The sequence below is a fragment of the Phyllobates terribilis genome, unplaced genomic scaffold (assembly GCF_046119375.1).
Source record: "Phyllobates terribilis strain yellow unplaced genomic scaffold, ASM4611937v1 Scaffold_26__1_contigs__length_17865784, whole genome shotgun sequence".
Taxonomy (NCBI): Eukaryota; Metazoa; Chordata; class Amphibia; order Anura; family Dendrobatidae; genus Phyllobates; species Phyllobates terribilis.
This window is the reverse complement of record NW_027362786.1, coordinates 15,148,893-15,168,376: the sequence shown is the minus strand read 5'-3', so window position 1 is coordinate 15,168,376 and position 19,484 is coordinate 15,148,893.

Below are 19,484 nucleotides of genomic sequence, written 5' to 3'. Positions count from 1 at the left end.
ACCTGCCAGGAGCCCATACATTCTAGCATCTACTACCTATCAGGAGCCCATACATTCTAGCATCTATTCCCTACCAGGAGCCCATACATTCTAGCATCTACCACCCACCAGGAGTCCATACATTCTACCATCTACCACCTACCAGGAGCCCATACATTCTAGCATCTACCACTCACCAGGAGCCCATAAATTCTAGCATGTATGCCCAACGAGGAGCCCATACATTCTAGCATCTAACCCCTTGCAGGAGCCCATACACTCTAGCATCTGCCACCTACCAGGAGCCCATACATTATAGCATCTACTACCTATCAGGAGCCCATACATTCTAGCATCTATTCCCTACCAGGAGCCAAAACATTTTAGCATCTAGCACCTACCAAGATACCATACATTCTAGCATCTATCACCTACCAGGAGCCCATACAGTCTAGCCTCGACCACCTACCAAGAGCCCATACATTCTAGCTTCTACCACCTACCAGGAGCCCATACATTCTACCATCTACCACCTACCAGGAGCCCATACATTCTAGCATCTACCACTCACCAGGAGCCCATAAATTCTAGCATGTATGCCCAACGAGGAGCCCATACATTCTAGCATCTAACCCCTTGCAGGAGCCCATACACTCTAGCATCTGCCACCTACCAGGAGCCCATACATTATAGCATCTACCACCTACCAGGAGCCCATACATTCTAGCATCTACCACCTACCAGGAGCCCATACATTCTAGCATCTATCCTCCTACCAGGAGCCCATACATTCTAGCATCTATTCCCTACCAGGAGCCAATACATACTAGCATCTACCACCTACCAGGAGCCCATACATTCTAGCATCTACCACCTACCAGGAGCCCATGAATTCTAGCATCTACCAACTACCAGGTGCCCATACATTCTAGCATCTACCACCTACCAGGAGCTCATACATTCTAGCATCTACCACATACCAAGAGCCCATACATTCTAGCATCTATCCCCTACCAGGAGCCCATACATGCTATCATCTATCCCCTACCAGGAGCCCATAGATTGTAGCATCTACCCCCTACCAGAAGCCCATACATTCTAGCATCTACACCCTACCAGAAGCCCATACATTCTAGCATCTACCATTTACCAGGAGCCCATACATTCTAGCATCTACCACCTACCAGGAGTCCATACATTCTAGAATCTACCACCTACCAGGAGCCCATATATTCTATCATCTACAACCTACCAGGAGCCCATACATTCTAGCATCTACCACCTACCATGAGCCCATACATTGCAGCATTTACCACCTACCAGGAGCCCAAACATTCTAGTATCTACCACCTACCAGGAGCCCATACATTCTACCATCTACCACCTACCAGGAGCCCATACATTCTAGCATCTACCACCTACCAGGAGCCCATACATTCTAGCATATATCCCCTACCAGGAGGCCATACATTCTAGCATCTTCCCCCTACCAGAAGCCTATACATTCTAGCATCTACCACCTACCAGGAGCCCATATATTCTAGAATTTATTCCCTACCAGGAGCCCATACATTCTAGCATCTACCACCTACCAGGAGCCCATACATTCTAGCATCTACCACTTACCAGGAGCCCATACATTCTAGCATCTATTCCCTACCAGGAGCACATACATTCTAGCATCTCTTCCCTACCAGGAGCCAAAACATTTTTGCATCAACCACCTACCAAGATACCACACATTCTAGCATCTATCACCTACCAGGAGCCCATACAGTCTAGCCTCTACCACCTACAGGAGCCCATACATTCTAGCTTCTACCACCTACCAGGAGCCCATACATTCTACCATCTACCACCTACCAGGAGCCCATACATTCTAGCATCTACCACTCACCAGGAGCCCATAAATTCTAGCATGTATGCCCAACGAGGAGCCCATACATTCTAGCATTAAACCACTTCCAGGAGCCCATACACTCTAGCATCTGCCACCTACCAGGAGCCCATACATTATAGCATCTACCATCTACCAGGAGCCCATACATTGTAGCATCTACCACCTACCAGTAGCCCATACATTCTAGCATCTATCCTCCTACCAGGAGCCCATACATTCTAGCATTTACCACCTACCAGGAGCCCATACATTCTAGCATCTACCACTTACCAGGAGCCCATACATTCTAGCATCTATTCCCTACCAGGAGCACATACATTCTAGCATCTATTCCCTACCAGGAGCCAAAACATTTTAGCATCTAGCACCTACCAAGATACCATACATTCTAGCATCTATCACCTACCAGGAGCCCATACAGTCTAGCCTCGACCACCTACCAGGAGCCCATACATTCTAGCTTCTACCAGCTACCAGGAGCCCATACATTCTACAATCTACCACCTACGAGGAGCCCATACATTCTAGCATCTACCACTCACCAGGAGCCCATAAATTCTAGCATGTATGCCCAACGAGGAGCCCATACATTCTAGCATCTAACCCCTTCCAGGAGCCCATACACTCTAGCATCTGCCACCTACCAGGAGCCCATACATTATAGCATCTACCACCTACCAGGAGCCCATACATTCTAGCATCTACCACCTACCAGGAGCCCATACATTCTAGCATCTATCCTCCAACCAGGAGCCCATACATTCTAGCATCTATTCCCTACCAGGAGCCAATACATACTAGCATCTACCACCTACCAGGAGCCCATACATTCTAGCATCTACCACCTACCAGGAGCCCATGAATTCTAGCATCTACCACCTACCAGGTGCCCATACATTCTAGCATCTACCACCTACCAGGAGCTCATACATTCTAGCATCTACCACATACCAAGAGCCCATACATTCTAGCATCTATGCCCTACCAGGAGCCCATACATGCTGTCATCTATCCCCTACCAGGAGCCTATAGATTGTAGCATCTACCCCCTACCAGAAGCCCATACATTCTAGCATCTACACCCTACCAGAAGCCCATACATTCTAGCATCTACTATTTACCAGGAGCCCATACATTCTAGCATCTACCACCTACCAGGAGTCCATACATTCTAGCATCTACCACCTACCAGGAGCCCATATATTCTATCATCTACAACCTACCAGGAGCCCATACATTCTAGCATCTACCACCTACCATGAGCCCATACATTGCAGCATCTACCACCTACCAGGAGCCCAAGCATTGTAGTATCTACCACCTACCAGGAGCCCATACATTCTACCATCTACCACCTACCAGGAGCCCATACATTCTAGCATCTACCACCTATCAGGAGCCCATACATTCTAGCATATATCCCCTACCAGGAGGCCATACATTCTAGCATCTACCCCCTACCAGAAGCCTATACATTCTAGCATCTACCACCTACCAGGAGCCCATATATTCTAGCATCTGTTCCCTACCAGGAGCCCATACATTCTAGCATCTACCACCTACCAGGAGCCCATACATTCTAGCATCTACCACTTACCAGGAGCCCATACATTCTAGCATCTATTCCCTACCAGGGGCACATTCATTCTAACATCTCTTCCCTACCAGGAGCCAAAACATTTTTGCATCAACCACCTACCAAGATACCACACATTCTAGCATCTATCACCTACCAGGAGACCATACAGTCTAGACTCTACCACCTACAGGAGCCCATACATTCTAGCTTCTACCACCTACCAGGAGCCCATACATTCTACCATCTACCACCTACCAGGAGCCCATACATTCTAGCATCTACCACTCACCAGGAGCCCATAAATTCTAGCATGTATGCCCAACGAGGAGCCCATACATTCTAGCATTAAAACACTTCCAGGAGCCCATACACTCTAGCATCTGCCACCTACCAGGAGCCCATACATTATAGCATCTACCATCTACCAGGAGCCCATACATTGTAGCATCTACCACCTACCAGGAGCCCATACATTCTAGCATCTATCCTCCTACCAGGAGCCCATACATTCTAGCATCTATTCCCTACCAGGAGCCAATACATACTAGCATCTACCACCTACCAGGAGCCCATACATTCTAGCATCTACCACCTACCAGGAGCCCATGAATTCTAGCATCTACCACCTACCAGGAGTCCATACATTCTAGCATCTACCACCTACCAGGAGCTCATACATTCTAGCATCTACCACCTACCAGGAGCCCATGAATTCTAGCATATACCAACTACCAGGAGCCCATACATTCTAGCATCTATTCCCTACAATGATCCCATACATTCTATCATCTATTCCCTATCAGTAGCCCATACATTCTAGCATCTGCCCCCTACCAGAAGCCCATACATTCTAGCATCTACCACCTACGAGGAGCCCACACATTTTAGCATCTAATCCCTACCAGGAGCCCATACATTCTAGCATCTACCACCTACCAGGAGATCATACATTCTAGTATCTACAACCTACCAGGACATGATATACATTCTAGAATCTATTCCCTACCAGGAGCCCATACATTCTAGCATCTAACACGTACCAGGAGCCCATACATTCTAGCATTTACCACCTACCAGGAGCCCATACATTCTAGCATCTACCACCTACCAGGAGCCCTTACATTTTAGCATCTACCACCTACCAGGAGAACATACATTCTAGCATCTATTACCTACCAGGAGCCCACACATTCTAGCATCTCCCCCCTACCAGGAGCCCATACATTCTAGCAGCTACCACCTACTAGGAGCTCATACATTCTAGCATCTATTCCCGACCAGGAGCCCATACATTCTAGTATATACAACCTGCCAGGAGCTCAAACATTTTAGCATCTACCACCTACCAGGAGCCCATACGTTCTAGCATCTATTCCCTACCAGGAGCCCATACATTCTAGCATCTAGCACCTACCTGTAGCCCGTACATTCTAGCTTCTACCACCTACCAGGAGCCTATACGTTCTAGCATCTATTCCCTACCAGGAGCCCATACATTCTAGCATCTATCCTCTACCAGGAAACCATACATTCTAGCATCTACCCCCTACCAGAAGTCCAAACATTCTAGCATCTACCACCAACCAGGAGCCCATACATTCTAGCATCTATTCCCTACCAGGAGCCCATACATTCTAGCATCTACCACCTACCAGGAGCACATACATTCTAGCATCTACCACCTAACAGGAGCCCATACATTCTATGATCTATTCTCTACCAGGGGCCCATACATTCTAGCATCTATTCCCTACCAGGAGCCCAAACAATCTAGCATCTACCACCTACCAGGAGCCCATACATTCTAGCATCTACCACCTACCAGGAGCCCATACATTCTAGCATCTACCACCTACCAGGAGCCCATACATTCTAGCATCTATTACCTACCAGGAGCCCATACATTCTAGCATCTACCACCTACCAGGTGCCCATACATTCTAGCATCTATTCCCTACCAGGAGCCCATACATTCTAGCATCTACCACCTACCAGGAGCCCATACATTCTAGCATCTACCACCTACCTGGAGCCCATACATTCTATCATCTCTTCCCTACCAGGAGCCCATACATTCTAGCATCTACCACCTACCAGGAGCCCATATATTCTAGCATCTACCACCTACCAGGAGCCCATACATTCTACCACCTACCACCTACCAGGAGCCCATACATTCTAGCATCTACCACCGACCAGTAGCCCATACATTCTAGCATCTATCCCCTACCAGGAGCCCATACATTCTAGCATCTACCACCTACCAGGAGCCCATACATTCTAGCATCTATCCCCTACTAGGAGCCCATACTCTCTAGCATCTACCACCTAGCAGGAGCCCATACATTCTAGCATTAATCCCCAGCAGGAGCCCATAGATACTACCATCTACCACCTATCAGGAGCCCATACATTCTAGCATCTAGCACCTACCAGGAACCCATACATTCTAGCATCTACCACCTACCGGGAGCCCATACATTCTAGCATCTACCACCTACCAGGAGCCCATATATTCTAGCACCTATTCCCTACCAGGAGCCCATACATTCTAGCATCTACCACCTACCAGGAGCCCATACATTCTAGCATCTACCACTTACCAGGAGCCCATACATTCTAGCATCTATTCCCTACCAGGAGCACATACATTCTAGCATCTATTCCCTACCAGGAGCCAAAACATTTTAGCATCTAGCACCTACCAAGATACCATACATTCTAGCATCTATCACCTACCAGGAGCCCATACATTCTAGCATCTATCCCCTACTAGGAGCCCATTCTCTCTAGCATCTACCACCTAGCAGGAGCCCATACATTCTAGCATTAATCCCCAGCAGGAGCCCATAGATACTACCATCTACCACCTATCAGGAGCCCATACATTCTAGCATCTACCACCTACCAGGAACCCATACATTCTAGCATCTACCACCTACCGGGAGCCCATACATTCTAGCATCTACCACCTACCAGGAGCCCATATATTCTAGCACCTATTCCCTACCAGGAGCCCATACATTCTAGCATCTACCACCTACCAGGAGCCCATACATTCTAGCATCTACCACTTACCAGGAGCCCATACATTCTAGCATCTATTCCCTACCAGGAGCACATACATTCTAGCATCTATTCCCTACCAGGAGTCAAAACATTTTAGCATCTAGCACCTACCAAGATACCATACATTCTAGCATCTATCACCTACCAGGAGCCCATACAGTCTAGCCTCGACCACCTACCAGGAGCCCACACATTCTAGCTTCTACCACCTACCAGGAGCCCATACATTCTACCATCTACCACCTACCAGGAGCCCATACATTCTAGCATCTACCACTCACCAGGAGCCCATAAATTCTAGCATGTATGCCCAACGAGGAGCCCATACATTCTAGCATCTAGCCCCTTCCAGGAGCCCATACACTCTAGCATCTGCCACCTAAAGGAGCCCATACATTATAGCATCTACCACCTACCAGGAGCCCATACATTCTAGCATCTACCACCTACCAGGAGCCCATACATTCTAGCATCTATCCTCCTACCAGGAGCCCATACATTCTAGCATCTATTCCCTACCAGGAGCCAATACATACTAGCATCTACCACCTACCAGGAGCCCATACATTCTAGCATCTACCACCTACCAGGAGCCCATGAATTCTAGCATCTACGACATACCAGGTGCCCATACATTCTAGCATCTACCACCTACCAGGAGCTCATACATTCTAGCATCTACCACATACCAAGAGCCCATACATTCTAGCATCTATCCCCTAACAGGAGCCCATACATGCTATCATCTATCCCCTACCAGGAGCCCATAGATTGTAGCATCTACCCCCTACCAGAAGCCCATACATTCTAGCATCTACACCCTACCAGAAGCCAATACATTCTAGCATCTACCATTTACCAGGAGCACATACATTCTAGCATCTACCACCTACCAGGAGTCCATACATTCTAGCATCTACCACCTACCAGGAGCCCATATATTCTATCATCTACAACCTACCAGGAGCCCATACATTCTAGCATCTACCACCTACCATGAGCCCATACATTGCAGCATCTACCACCTACCAGGAGCCCAAACATTCTAGTATCTACCACCTACCAGGAGCCCATACATTCTACCATCTACCACCTACCAGGAGCCCATACATTCTAGCATCTACCGCCTACCAGGAGCCCATACATTCTAGCATATATCCCCTACCAGGAGGCCATACATTCTAGCATCTACCCCCTACCAGAAGCCTATACATTCTAGCATCTACCACCTACCAGGAGCCCATATATTCTAGCATCTATTCCCTACCAGGAGCCCATACATTCTAGCATCTACCACCTACCAGGAGCCCATACATTCTAGCATCTACCACTTACCAGGAGCCCATACATTCTAGCATCTATTCCCTACCAGGAGCACATACATTCTAGCATCTCTTCCCTACCAGGAGCCAAACATTTTTGCATCAACCACCTACCAAGATACCACACATTCTAGCATCTATCACCTACCAGGAGCCCATACAGTCTAGCCTCTACCAACTACAGGAGCCCATACATTCTAGCTTCTATCACCTACCAGGAGCCCATACATTCTACCATCTACCACCTACCAGGAGCCCATACAATCTAGCATCTACCACTCACCAGGAGCCCATAAATTCTAGCATGTATGCCCAACGAGGAGCCCATACATTCTAGCATTAAACCACTTCCAGGAGCCCATACACTCTAGCATCTGCCACCTACCAGGAGCCCATACATTATAGCATCTACCATCTACCAGGAGCCCATACATTGTAGTATCTACCACCTACCAGGAGCCCATACATTCTAGCATCTATCCTCCTACCAGGAGCCCATACATTCTAGCATCTATTCCCTACCAGGAGCCAATACATACTAGCATCTACCACCTACCAGGAGCCCATACATTCTAGCATCTACCACCTACCAGGAGCCCATGAATTCTAGCATCTACCACCTACCAGGAGCCCATACATTCTAGCATCTACCACCTACCAGGAGCTCATACATTCTAGCATCTACCACCAACCAGGAGCCCATGAATTCTAGCATATACCAACTACCAGGAGCCCATACATTCTAGCATCTATTCCCTACAATGAGCCCATACATTCTATCATCTATCCCCTATCAGTAGCCCATACATTCTAGCATCTGCCCCCTACCAGAAGCCCATACATTCTAGCATCTACCACCTACGAGGAGCCCACACATTTTAGCATCTAATCCCTACCAGGAGCCCATACATTCTAGCATCTACCACCTACCAGGAGATCATACATTCTAGTATCTACAACCTACCAGGACATGATATACATTCTAGCATCTATTCCCTACCAGGAGCCCATACATTCTAGCATCTAACACCTACCAGGAGCCCATACATTCTAGCATTTACCACCTACCAGGAGCCCATACATTCTAGCATCTACCACCTACCAGGAGCCCTTACATTTTAGCATCTACCACCTACCAGGAGCCCATACATTCTAGCATCTACCACCTACCCAGAGCCCATACATTCTAGCATCTATTCCCTACCAGGAGCCCATACATTGTAGCATCTACCACCTACCAGGAGCCCATATATTCTAGCATCTACCACCTACCAGGAGAACATACATTCTAGAATCTATTACCTACCAGGAGCCCACACATTCTAGCATCTCCCCCCTACCAGGAGCCCATACATTCTAGCAGCTACCACCTACTAGGAGCTCATACATTCTAGCATCTCTTCCCGACCAGGAGCCCATACATTCTAGTATATACAACCTGCCAGGAGCTCAAACATTCTAGCATCTACCACCTACCAGGAGCCCATACGTTCTAGCATCTATTCCCTACCAGGAGCCCATACATTCTAGCATCTAGCACCTACCTGTAGCCCGTACATTCTAGCTTCTACCACCTACCAGGAGCCTATACGTTCTAGCATCTATTCCCTACCAGGAGCCCATACATTCTAGCATCTATCCTCTACCAGGAAACCATACATTCTAGCATCTACCCCCTACCAGAAGTCCATACATTCTAGCATCTACCACCAACCAGGAGCCCATACATTCTAGCATCTATTCCCTACCAGGAGCCCATACATTCTAGCATCTACCACCTACCAGGAGCACATACATTCTAGCATCTACCACCTAACAGGAGCCCATACATTCTATGATCTATTCTCTACCAGGGCCCCATACATTCTAGCATCTATTCCCTACCAGGAGCCCAAACAATCTAGCATCTACCACCTACCAGGAGCCCATACATTCTAGCATCTACCACCTACCAGGAGCCCATACATTCTAGCATCTACCACCTACCAGGACCCCATACATTCTAGCATCTATTACCTACCAGGAGCCCATACATTCTAGCATCTACCACCTACCAGGAGCCCATACATTCTAGCATCTATTCCCTACCAGGAGCCCATACATTTTAGCATCTACCACCTACCAGGAGCCCATACATTCTAGCATCTACCACCTACCTGGAGCCATTACATTCTATCATCTCTTCCCTACCAGGAGCCCATACATTCTAGCATCTACCACCTACCAGGAGCCCATACATTCTACCACCTACCACCTACCAGGAGCCCATACATTCTACCATCTACCAACGACCAGGAGCCCATACATTCTAGCATCTATCCCCTACCAGGAGCCCATACATTCTAGCATCTACCACCTACCAGGAGCCCATACATTCTAGCATCTATCCCCTACTAGGAGCCCATACTCGCTAGCATCTACCACCTAGCAGGAGCCCATACATTCTAGCATTAATCCCCAGCAGGAGCCCATAGATACTACCATCTACCACCTATCAGGAGCCCATACATTCTAGCATCTACCACCTACCAGGAACCCATACATTCTAGCATCTACCACTTACCGGGAGCCCATACATTCTAGCATCTACCACCTACCAGGAGCCCATACATTCTAGCACCTATTCCCTACCAGGAGCCCATACATTCTAGCATCTATCACCTACCAGGAGCCTATACTTTCTAGCATCTACCACCTACCAGGAGCCCATACATTCTAGCATCAATTCCCTACCAGGAGCCCATACATTCTAGCATTTACTACCTACCAGGAGCCCATACATTCTAGCATCTACCACCTACCAGGAGCCCATACATCTAGCATCTATTCCCTACCAGGAGCCCATATATTCTAGCATCTACCACCTACCAGGAGCCCATACATTCTAGCTTCTATTCCCTACGAGGACCCCATACATTCTAGCATCTATCCCCTGCCAGGAGCCCATACATTCTAGCATCTACCCCCTACCAGAAGCCCATACATTCTAGCATCTACCACCTACCAGGAGCCCATACATTCTAGCACCTATTCCCTACCAGGAGCCCATACATTCTAGCATCTATCACCTACCAGGAGCCTATACTTTCTAGCATCTACCACCTACCAGGAGCCCATACATTCTATCATGTTTTCCCTACCAGGAGCACATACATTCAAGCATCTACCACCTACCAGGAGCCCATACATTTTAGCATCTATTCCTTACCAGGAGCCCATACATTCTAGTATCTACCACCTACCAGGAGCCCATACATTCTAGCATCTATTCCCTACCAGGAGCCCATACATTCTAGAATCTACCACCTACCAGGAGCCCATACATTCTAGCATCGACCACCTACCAGGAGCCCATACATTCTAGCATCTATTTATTACCAGAAGCCCATACATTCTAGCATCTACCACCTACCAGGAGCCCATACATTCTAGCATCTATTGCCTATCAGGAGCCCATACATTCTAGCATTTACCACCTACCAGGAGACCATACATTCTAGCATCTACCACCTACCAGGAGCCCATACAGTCATGGCCAAAAGTTTTGAGAATGACACCAAAACTATATTTTCACATGATCTGCTGGCCTCTGGTTTTTATTATTGTTTGTCTGATGTTTATATCACATACAGAAATATAATTGCAATCATATTATGAGTACCAATAGGTTATATTGACAGTTAGAATGAGTTAATGCAGCAAGTCAATATTTGCAGTGTTGCCCCTTCTTCTTCAAGACCTCTGTAATTCTCCCTGGCTTGCTCTCAATCAACTTTTGGACCAAATCCTGACTGATAGCAGTCCTTTCTTGCATAATCAATGGTTGCATTTTGCCAGAATTAAGTTGGTTTTTGTTTGTCCACCCGTCTCTTGATGATTGGCCACAACTTCTCAATTGGATTAAGATCTGGGGAGTTTCCAGGCCATGGACCCAAAATCTCTATGTTTTGTTCCATGAGCCATTTTGTTATCACCTTTGCTTTATGGCAAGGTGCTCCATCATGCTGGAAAAGGCATTTTTGGGCGCCAAACTGCTCTTGGACGGTTGGGAGAAGTTCCTATTGGAGGACATTCTGGTACAATTCTTTATTCATGGCTGTGTTTTTAGGCAAGACTGTGAGTGAGCCGATTCCCTTGGCTGAGAAGCAATCCCACATATGAATGGTTTCAGGATGCTTTAAATTTGGCATGAGACAAGACTGGTGGTAGCGCTCACCTCTTCTTCTCCGAATAAGCTGTTTTCCAGATGTCCCAAACAATCGAACAGGGGATTCATCAGAGAAAATGACTTTGCCCCAGTCCTCAGCAGTCCACTCCCTGTACCTTTTGCAGAATATCAGTCGGTCCCTGATGTTTTTTCTGGAGAGAAGTGGCTTCTTTGCTGCCCTCCTTGAAACCAGCCCTTGCTCAAAGAGTTTCCGCCTCACAGTGCGTGCAGAAGCACTCACACCAGCCTGCTGCCAATCCTGAGCAAGCTCGGCACTGCTGGTAGTCCGATCCCGCAGCTGAAACAGTTTTAAGATACGGTCCTGGCACTTGCTGTTCTTTCTTGGGCGCCCTGGAGCCTTTTTGAGGTGCAATCTTTGTAGCTGGGATACTCTTCCCTGTTAGGCCATTTTTATGCAGTGCAATGATGGCTGCACGTGTTTCTTTAGCGATAACCATGGTTAACTGAAGAGAAACAATGATACCAAGAACCTGCCTCCTTTTAAAGTGTCCAGTGATGTCATTCTTACTTAATCATGACTGATTGATCACCAGCCCTGTCCTCATCAACACCCACACCTGTGTTAATGGATCAATCACTAAAATACAGCCCATACATTCTAGCATCTATTTATTACCAGAAGCCCATACATTCTAGCATCTACCACCTACCAGGAGCCCATACATTCTAGCATCTATTGCCTATCAGGAGCCCATACATTCTAGCATTTACCACCTACCAGGAGACCATACATTCTAGCATCTACCACCTAACAGGAGCCCATACAGTCATGGCCAAAAGTTTTGAGAATGACACCAAAACTATATTTTCACATGATCTGCTGGCCTCTGGTTTTTATTATTGTTTGTCTGATGTTTATATCACATACAGAAATATAATTGCAATCATATTATGAGTACCAATAGGTTATATTGACAGAATGAGTTAATGCAGCAAGTCAATATTTGCAGTGTTGCCCCTTCTTCTTCAAGACCTCTGTAATTCTCCCTGGCTTGCTCTCAATCAACTTTTGGACCAAATCCTGACTGATAGCAGTCCTTTCTTGTATAATCAATGCTTGCATTTTGCCAGAATTAGTTGGTTATTGTTTGTCCATCCGTCTCTTGATGATTGACCACAACTTCTCAATGGGATTAAGATCTGGGGAGTTTCCAGGCCATGGACCCAAAATCTCTATGTTTTGTTCCATGAGCCATTTTGTTATCACCTTTGCTTTATGGCAAGGTGCTCCATCATGCTGGAAAAGGCATTTTTGGGCGCCAAACTGCTCTTGGACGGTTGGGAGAAGTTCCTCTTGGAGGACATTCTGGTACAATTCTTTATTCATGGCTGTGTTTTTAGGCAAGACTGTGAGTGAGCCGATTCCCTTGGCTGAGAAGCAATCCCACACATGAATGGTTTCAGGATGCTTTAAATTTGGCATGAGACAAGACTGGTGGTAGCGCTCACCTCTTCTTCTCCGAATAAGCTGTTTTCCAGATGTCCCAAACAATCGAACAGGGGATTCATCAGAGAAAATGACTTTGCCCCAGTCCTCAGCAGTCCACTCCCTGTACCTTTTGCAGAATATCAGTCGGTCCCTGGTGTTTTTTCTGGAGAGAAGTGGCTTCTTTGCTGCCCTCCTTGAAACCAGCCCTTGCTCAAAGAGTCTCCGCCTCACAGTGCGTGCAGAAGCACTCACACCAGCCTGCTGCCAATCCTGAGCAAGCTCGGCACTGCTGATAGTCCGATCCCGCAGCTGAAACAGTTTTAAGATACGGTCCTGGCACTTGCTGGTCTTTCTTGGGCGCCCTGGAGCCTTTTTGACAACAATGGAAGCTCTATCCTTGAAGTTCTTGATGATGCGATAGATTGTTGACTGAGGTGCAATCTTTGTAGCTGGGATACTCTTCCCTGTTAGGCCATTTTTGTGCAGTGCAATGATGGCTGCACATGTTTCTTTAGAGATAACCATGGTTAACTGAAGAGAAACAATGATACCAAGAACCTGCCTCCTTTTAAAGTGTCCAGTGATGTCATTCTTACTTAATCATGACTGATTGATAGCCAGCCCTGTCCTCATCAACACCCACACCTGTGTTAATGGATCAATCACTAAAACGATGTTAGCTGCTCCTTTTAAGGCAGGACTGCAATGAAGTTGAAATGTGTTCTGGGGGTTAAAGCTCATCTTCCGGGCAAATATTGACTTTGCAAGTACAATAATTGCTGTTAAGCTGATCACTCTTTGACATTCAGGAGTATATGCAAATTGCCATTACAAAAAATGAAGCAGTAAACTTTGGAAAAATTACTATTTGTCTTATTCTCAATACTTTTGGCCATGTCTGCACATCTAGCATCTATTCCCTACCAGGAGACCATATATTCTAGCATCTACAACCTAAAAAGGACCCCAAACATTCTTGCATCTACCACCTACCAGGAGCCCATACATTCTAGCATTAATCACTTACCAGGAGCCCATACATTCTAGCATCTACCACCTACAAGGAGCCCATACATTCTAGCATCTATTCCCTACGAGGAGCCAATACATCCTAGCACCTATCCCCTGCCAGGAGCACACACATTCTAGCATCTACCGCCTACCAGAAGCCCATACATTCTAGCATCTACCACCTACCAGGAGTCCATACATTCTAGCATCTATTCCCTACCAGGAGCCCATACATTCTAGCATCTATCAACTACCAGGAGCCTATACTTTCTAGCATCTACCACCTACCAGGAACCCATACATTCTAGCATGTATTCCCTACCAGGAGCCCATACATTCTAGCATGTACCACCTACCAGGAGCCAATACATTCTAGCATCTACCACCTACCAGGAGCCCATACATTCTAGTATCTACCAACTACCAGGAGCCCAGACATTCTAGCATCAATTCCCTACCAGGAGCCCATACATTCTAGCATCTACCAACTACCAGGAGCCCATACATTCTAGCATCTACCACCTACCAGGAGCCCATACATTCTAGCATCTACCACCTACCAGGAGCCCATACATTCTAGTATCTACCAACTACCAAGAGCCCAGACATTCTAGCATCTATTCCCTACCAGGAGCCCATACATTCTAGCATCTACCAACTACCAGGAGCCCATACATTCTAGCATCGACCACCTACCAGGAGCCCATACATTCTAGCATCTATTTATTACCAGGAGCCCATACATTCTAGCATCTACCACCTACCAGAAACACATACATTCTAGCATCTACCATATACCAGGAGCCCACACATTCTACCATCTATTCCCTACCAGGAGCCCATACATTCTAGCATCTATTCCTTACCAGGAGCCCATACATTCTAGCATCTACTACCTACCAGGAACGCATACATTTTAGCACCTACCAGGAGCCCATACATTCTAGCATCTACCACCTACTAGGAGCCCATACATTCTAGCATCTACCACTTACCAGGAGCCCATACATTTCAGCATCTATTCCCTACCAGGAGCCCATACATTCTAGCATTTACCACCTACCAGGAGCCCATACATTCTAGCATCTACCACCTACCAGGATCCCATACATTCTAGCATCTACCACCTACCATGAGCCCATACTTTCTAGCATCAACCACCTACCATGAGGCCATACATTCTAGCATCTATTCCTTACCAGGAGCCCATACATTCTAGCATCTACCGCCTACCAGGATCCCATACAATCTAGCATCTACCACCTACCAGGAGTCCATACATTCTAGTATCTATCCCCTACCAGGAGCCCATACATTCTAGTATCTACCACCTACCAGGAGCCCATACATTCTAGCATCTACCACCTACCAGTAGTCCATACATTCTAGCATCTACCACCTACCAGGAGCCCATACATTTTACCATCTACCACCTACCAGGAGCCCATACATTTTAGCATTTACCACCTACCAGGAGCCCATACATTCTAGCATCTACCAAATACCAGGAGCCCATACATTCTAGCATCTATTCCCTACCAGGAGCCCATACATTCTAGCATCTACCACCTACCAGGAGCCTATACATCCTAGCATCTATTCCCTACCAGGAGCCCATACATTCTAGCATCTACCACCTACCAGGAGCCCATACATTCTAGCATCTACCACCTACCAGGAGCCCATACATTCTAGAATCAAACACCTACCAGGAGCCCATACATTGTAGCATTTACCACCTACCAGGACCCCATACACTCTAGCATCTATTTAGAACCAGGAGCCCATATACTCTAGCATCTACCACCTACCAGGAGCACATACATTCTAGCATCTATCACTTACCAGGAGCCCATACATTCTAGCATCTATTCCCTACCAGGAGCCCATACATTCTAGCATCTACCACCTACCAGGATCCCATACATTCTAGAATCAACCACCTACCAGGATCCCAAACATTCTAGCATCTATTCCCTACCATGAGCCCATACATTCTAGCATCTTCCACCTACCAGGAGACCATACATTCTAGCATCTACCACCTACCAGGAGTCCATACATTCTAGCATCTACCACCTACAAGGAGTCCATACTTTCTACCATCTACCAGGAGCCCATACATTCTAGCATCTACCACCTACCAGGAGCGCATACATTCTAGCATCTACGACCTACCAGGAGCCCATACATTTTAGCACCTATTCCCTACCAGTAGCCCATACATTCTAGCATGTATTCCCTACCAGGAGCCTATACTTTCTAGCATCTATTCCCTACCAGGAGCCCATACATTCTAGCATCTATCACCTACCAGGAGCCTATACTTTCTAGCATCTACCACCTACCAGGAGCCCATACATTCTAGCATGTATTCCCTACCAGGAGCACATACATTCAAGCATCTACCACCTACCAGGAGCCCATACATTTTAGCATCTATTCCTTACCAGGAGCCCATACATTCTAGTATCTACCACCTACCAGGAGCCCATACATTCTAGTATATATTCCCTACCAGGAGCCCATACATTCTAGCATCGACCACCTACCAGGAGCCCATACATTCTAGCATCTATTTATTACCAGAAGCCCATACATTCTAGCATCTACCACCTACCAGGAGCCCATACATTCTAGCATCGATTGCCTATCAGGAGCCCATACATTCTAGCATTTACCACCTACCAGGAGACCATACATTCTAGCATCTACCACCTAACAGGAGCCCATACAGTCATGGCCAAAAGTTTTGAGAATGACACCAAAACTATATTTTCACATGATCTGCTGGCCTCTGGTTTTTATTATTGTTTGTCTGATGTTTATATCACATACAGAAATATAATTGCAATCATATTATGAGTACCAATAGGTTATATTGACAGAATGAGTTTATGCAGCAAGTCAATATTTGCAGTGTTGCCCCTTCTTCTTCAAGACCTCTGTAATTCTCCCTGGCTTGCTCTCAATCAACTTTTGGACCAAATCCTGACTGATAGCAGTCCTTTCTTGCATAATCAATGCTTGCATTTTGCCAGAATTAGTTGGTTTTTGTTTGTCCACCCGTCTCTTGATGATTGACCACAACTTCTCAATGGGATTAAGATCTGGGGAGTTTCCAGGCCATGGACCCAAAATCTCTATGTTTTGTTCCATGAGCCATTTTGTTATCACCTTTGCTTTATGGCAAGGTGCTCCATCATGCTGGAAAAGGCATTTTTGGGCGCCAAACTGCTCTTGGACGGTTGGGAGAAGTTGCTCTTGGAGGACATTCTGGTACAATTCTTTATTCATGGCTGTGTTTTTAGGCAAGACTGTGAGTGAGCCGATTCCCTTGGCTGAGAAACAATCCCACACATGAATGGTTTCAGGATGCTTTAAAGTTGGCATGAGACAAGACTGGTGGTAGCGCTCACCTCTTCTTCTCCGAATAAGCTGTTTTCCAGATGTCCCAAACAATCGAACAGGGGATTCATCAGAGAAAATGACTTTGCCCCAGTCCTCAGCAGTCCACTCCCTGTACCTTTTGCAGAATATCAGTCGGTCCCTGATGTTTTTTCTGGAGAGAAGTGGCTTCTTTGCTGCCCTCCTTGAAACCAGCCCTTGCTCAAAGAGTCTCCGCCTCACAGTGCGTGCAGAAGCACTCACACCAGCCTGCTGCCAATCCTGAGCAAGCTCGGCACTGCTGGTAGTCCGATCCCGCAGCTGAAACAGTTTTAAGATACGGTCCTGGCACTTGCTGGTCTTTCTTGGGCGCCCTGGAGCCTTTTTGACAACAATGGAAGCTCTATCCTTGAAGTTCTTGATGATGCAATAGATTGTTGACTGAGGTGCAATCTTTGTAGCTGGGATACTCTTCCCTGTTAGGCCATTTTTGTGCAGTGCAATGATGGCTGCAAGTGTATCTTTAGAGATAACCATGGTTAACTGAAGAGAAACAATGATACTAAGAACCTGCCTCCTTTTAAAGTGTCCAGTGATGTCATTCTTACTTAATCATGACTGATTGATCGCCAGCCCTGTCCTCATCAACACCCACACCTGTGTTAATGGATCAATCACTAAAACGATGTTAGCTGCTCCTTTTAAGGCAGGACTGCAATGAAGATGAAATGTGTTCTGGGGGTTAAAGTTCATCTTCCGGGCAAATATTGACTTTGCAAGTACAATAATTGCTGTTAAGCTGATCACTCTTTGACATTCAGGAGTTTATGCAAATTGCCATTACAAAAAATGAAGCAGTAAACTTTGGAAAAATTACTATTTGTCTCATTCTCAATACTTTTGGCCATGTCTGCACATCTAGCATCTATTCCCTACCAGGAGACCATACATTCTAGCATCTACCACCTAAAAAGGACCCCAAACATTCTTGCATCTACCACCTACCAGGAGCCCATACATTCTAGCATTAATCACTTACCAGGAGCCCATGCATTCTAGCATCTGCCACCTACAAGGAGCCCATACATTCTAGCATCTATTCCCTACGAGGAGCCAATACATTCTAGCACCTATCCCCTGCCAGGAGCACACACATTCTAGCATCTACCCCCTACCAGAAGCCCATACATTCTAGCATCTACCACCTACCAGGAGTCCATACATTCTAGCATCTATTCCCGACCAGGAGCCCATACATTCTAGCATCTATCACCTACCAGGAGCCTATACTTTCTAGCATCTACCACCTAACAGGAACCCATACATTCTAGCATGTATTCCCTACCAGGAGCCCATACATTCTAGCATCTACCACCTACCAGGAGCCCATACATTCTAGCATTTACCACCTACCAGGAGCCCATACATTCTAGTATCTACCAACTACCAGGAGCCCATACATTCTAGCATCTACCACCTACCAGGAGCCCATATATTTCAGCATCTATTCCCTACCAGGAGCCCATACATTCTAGCACTTACCACCTACCAAGTGCCCATACATTCTAGCATCTACCACC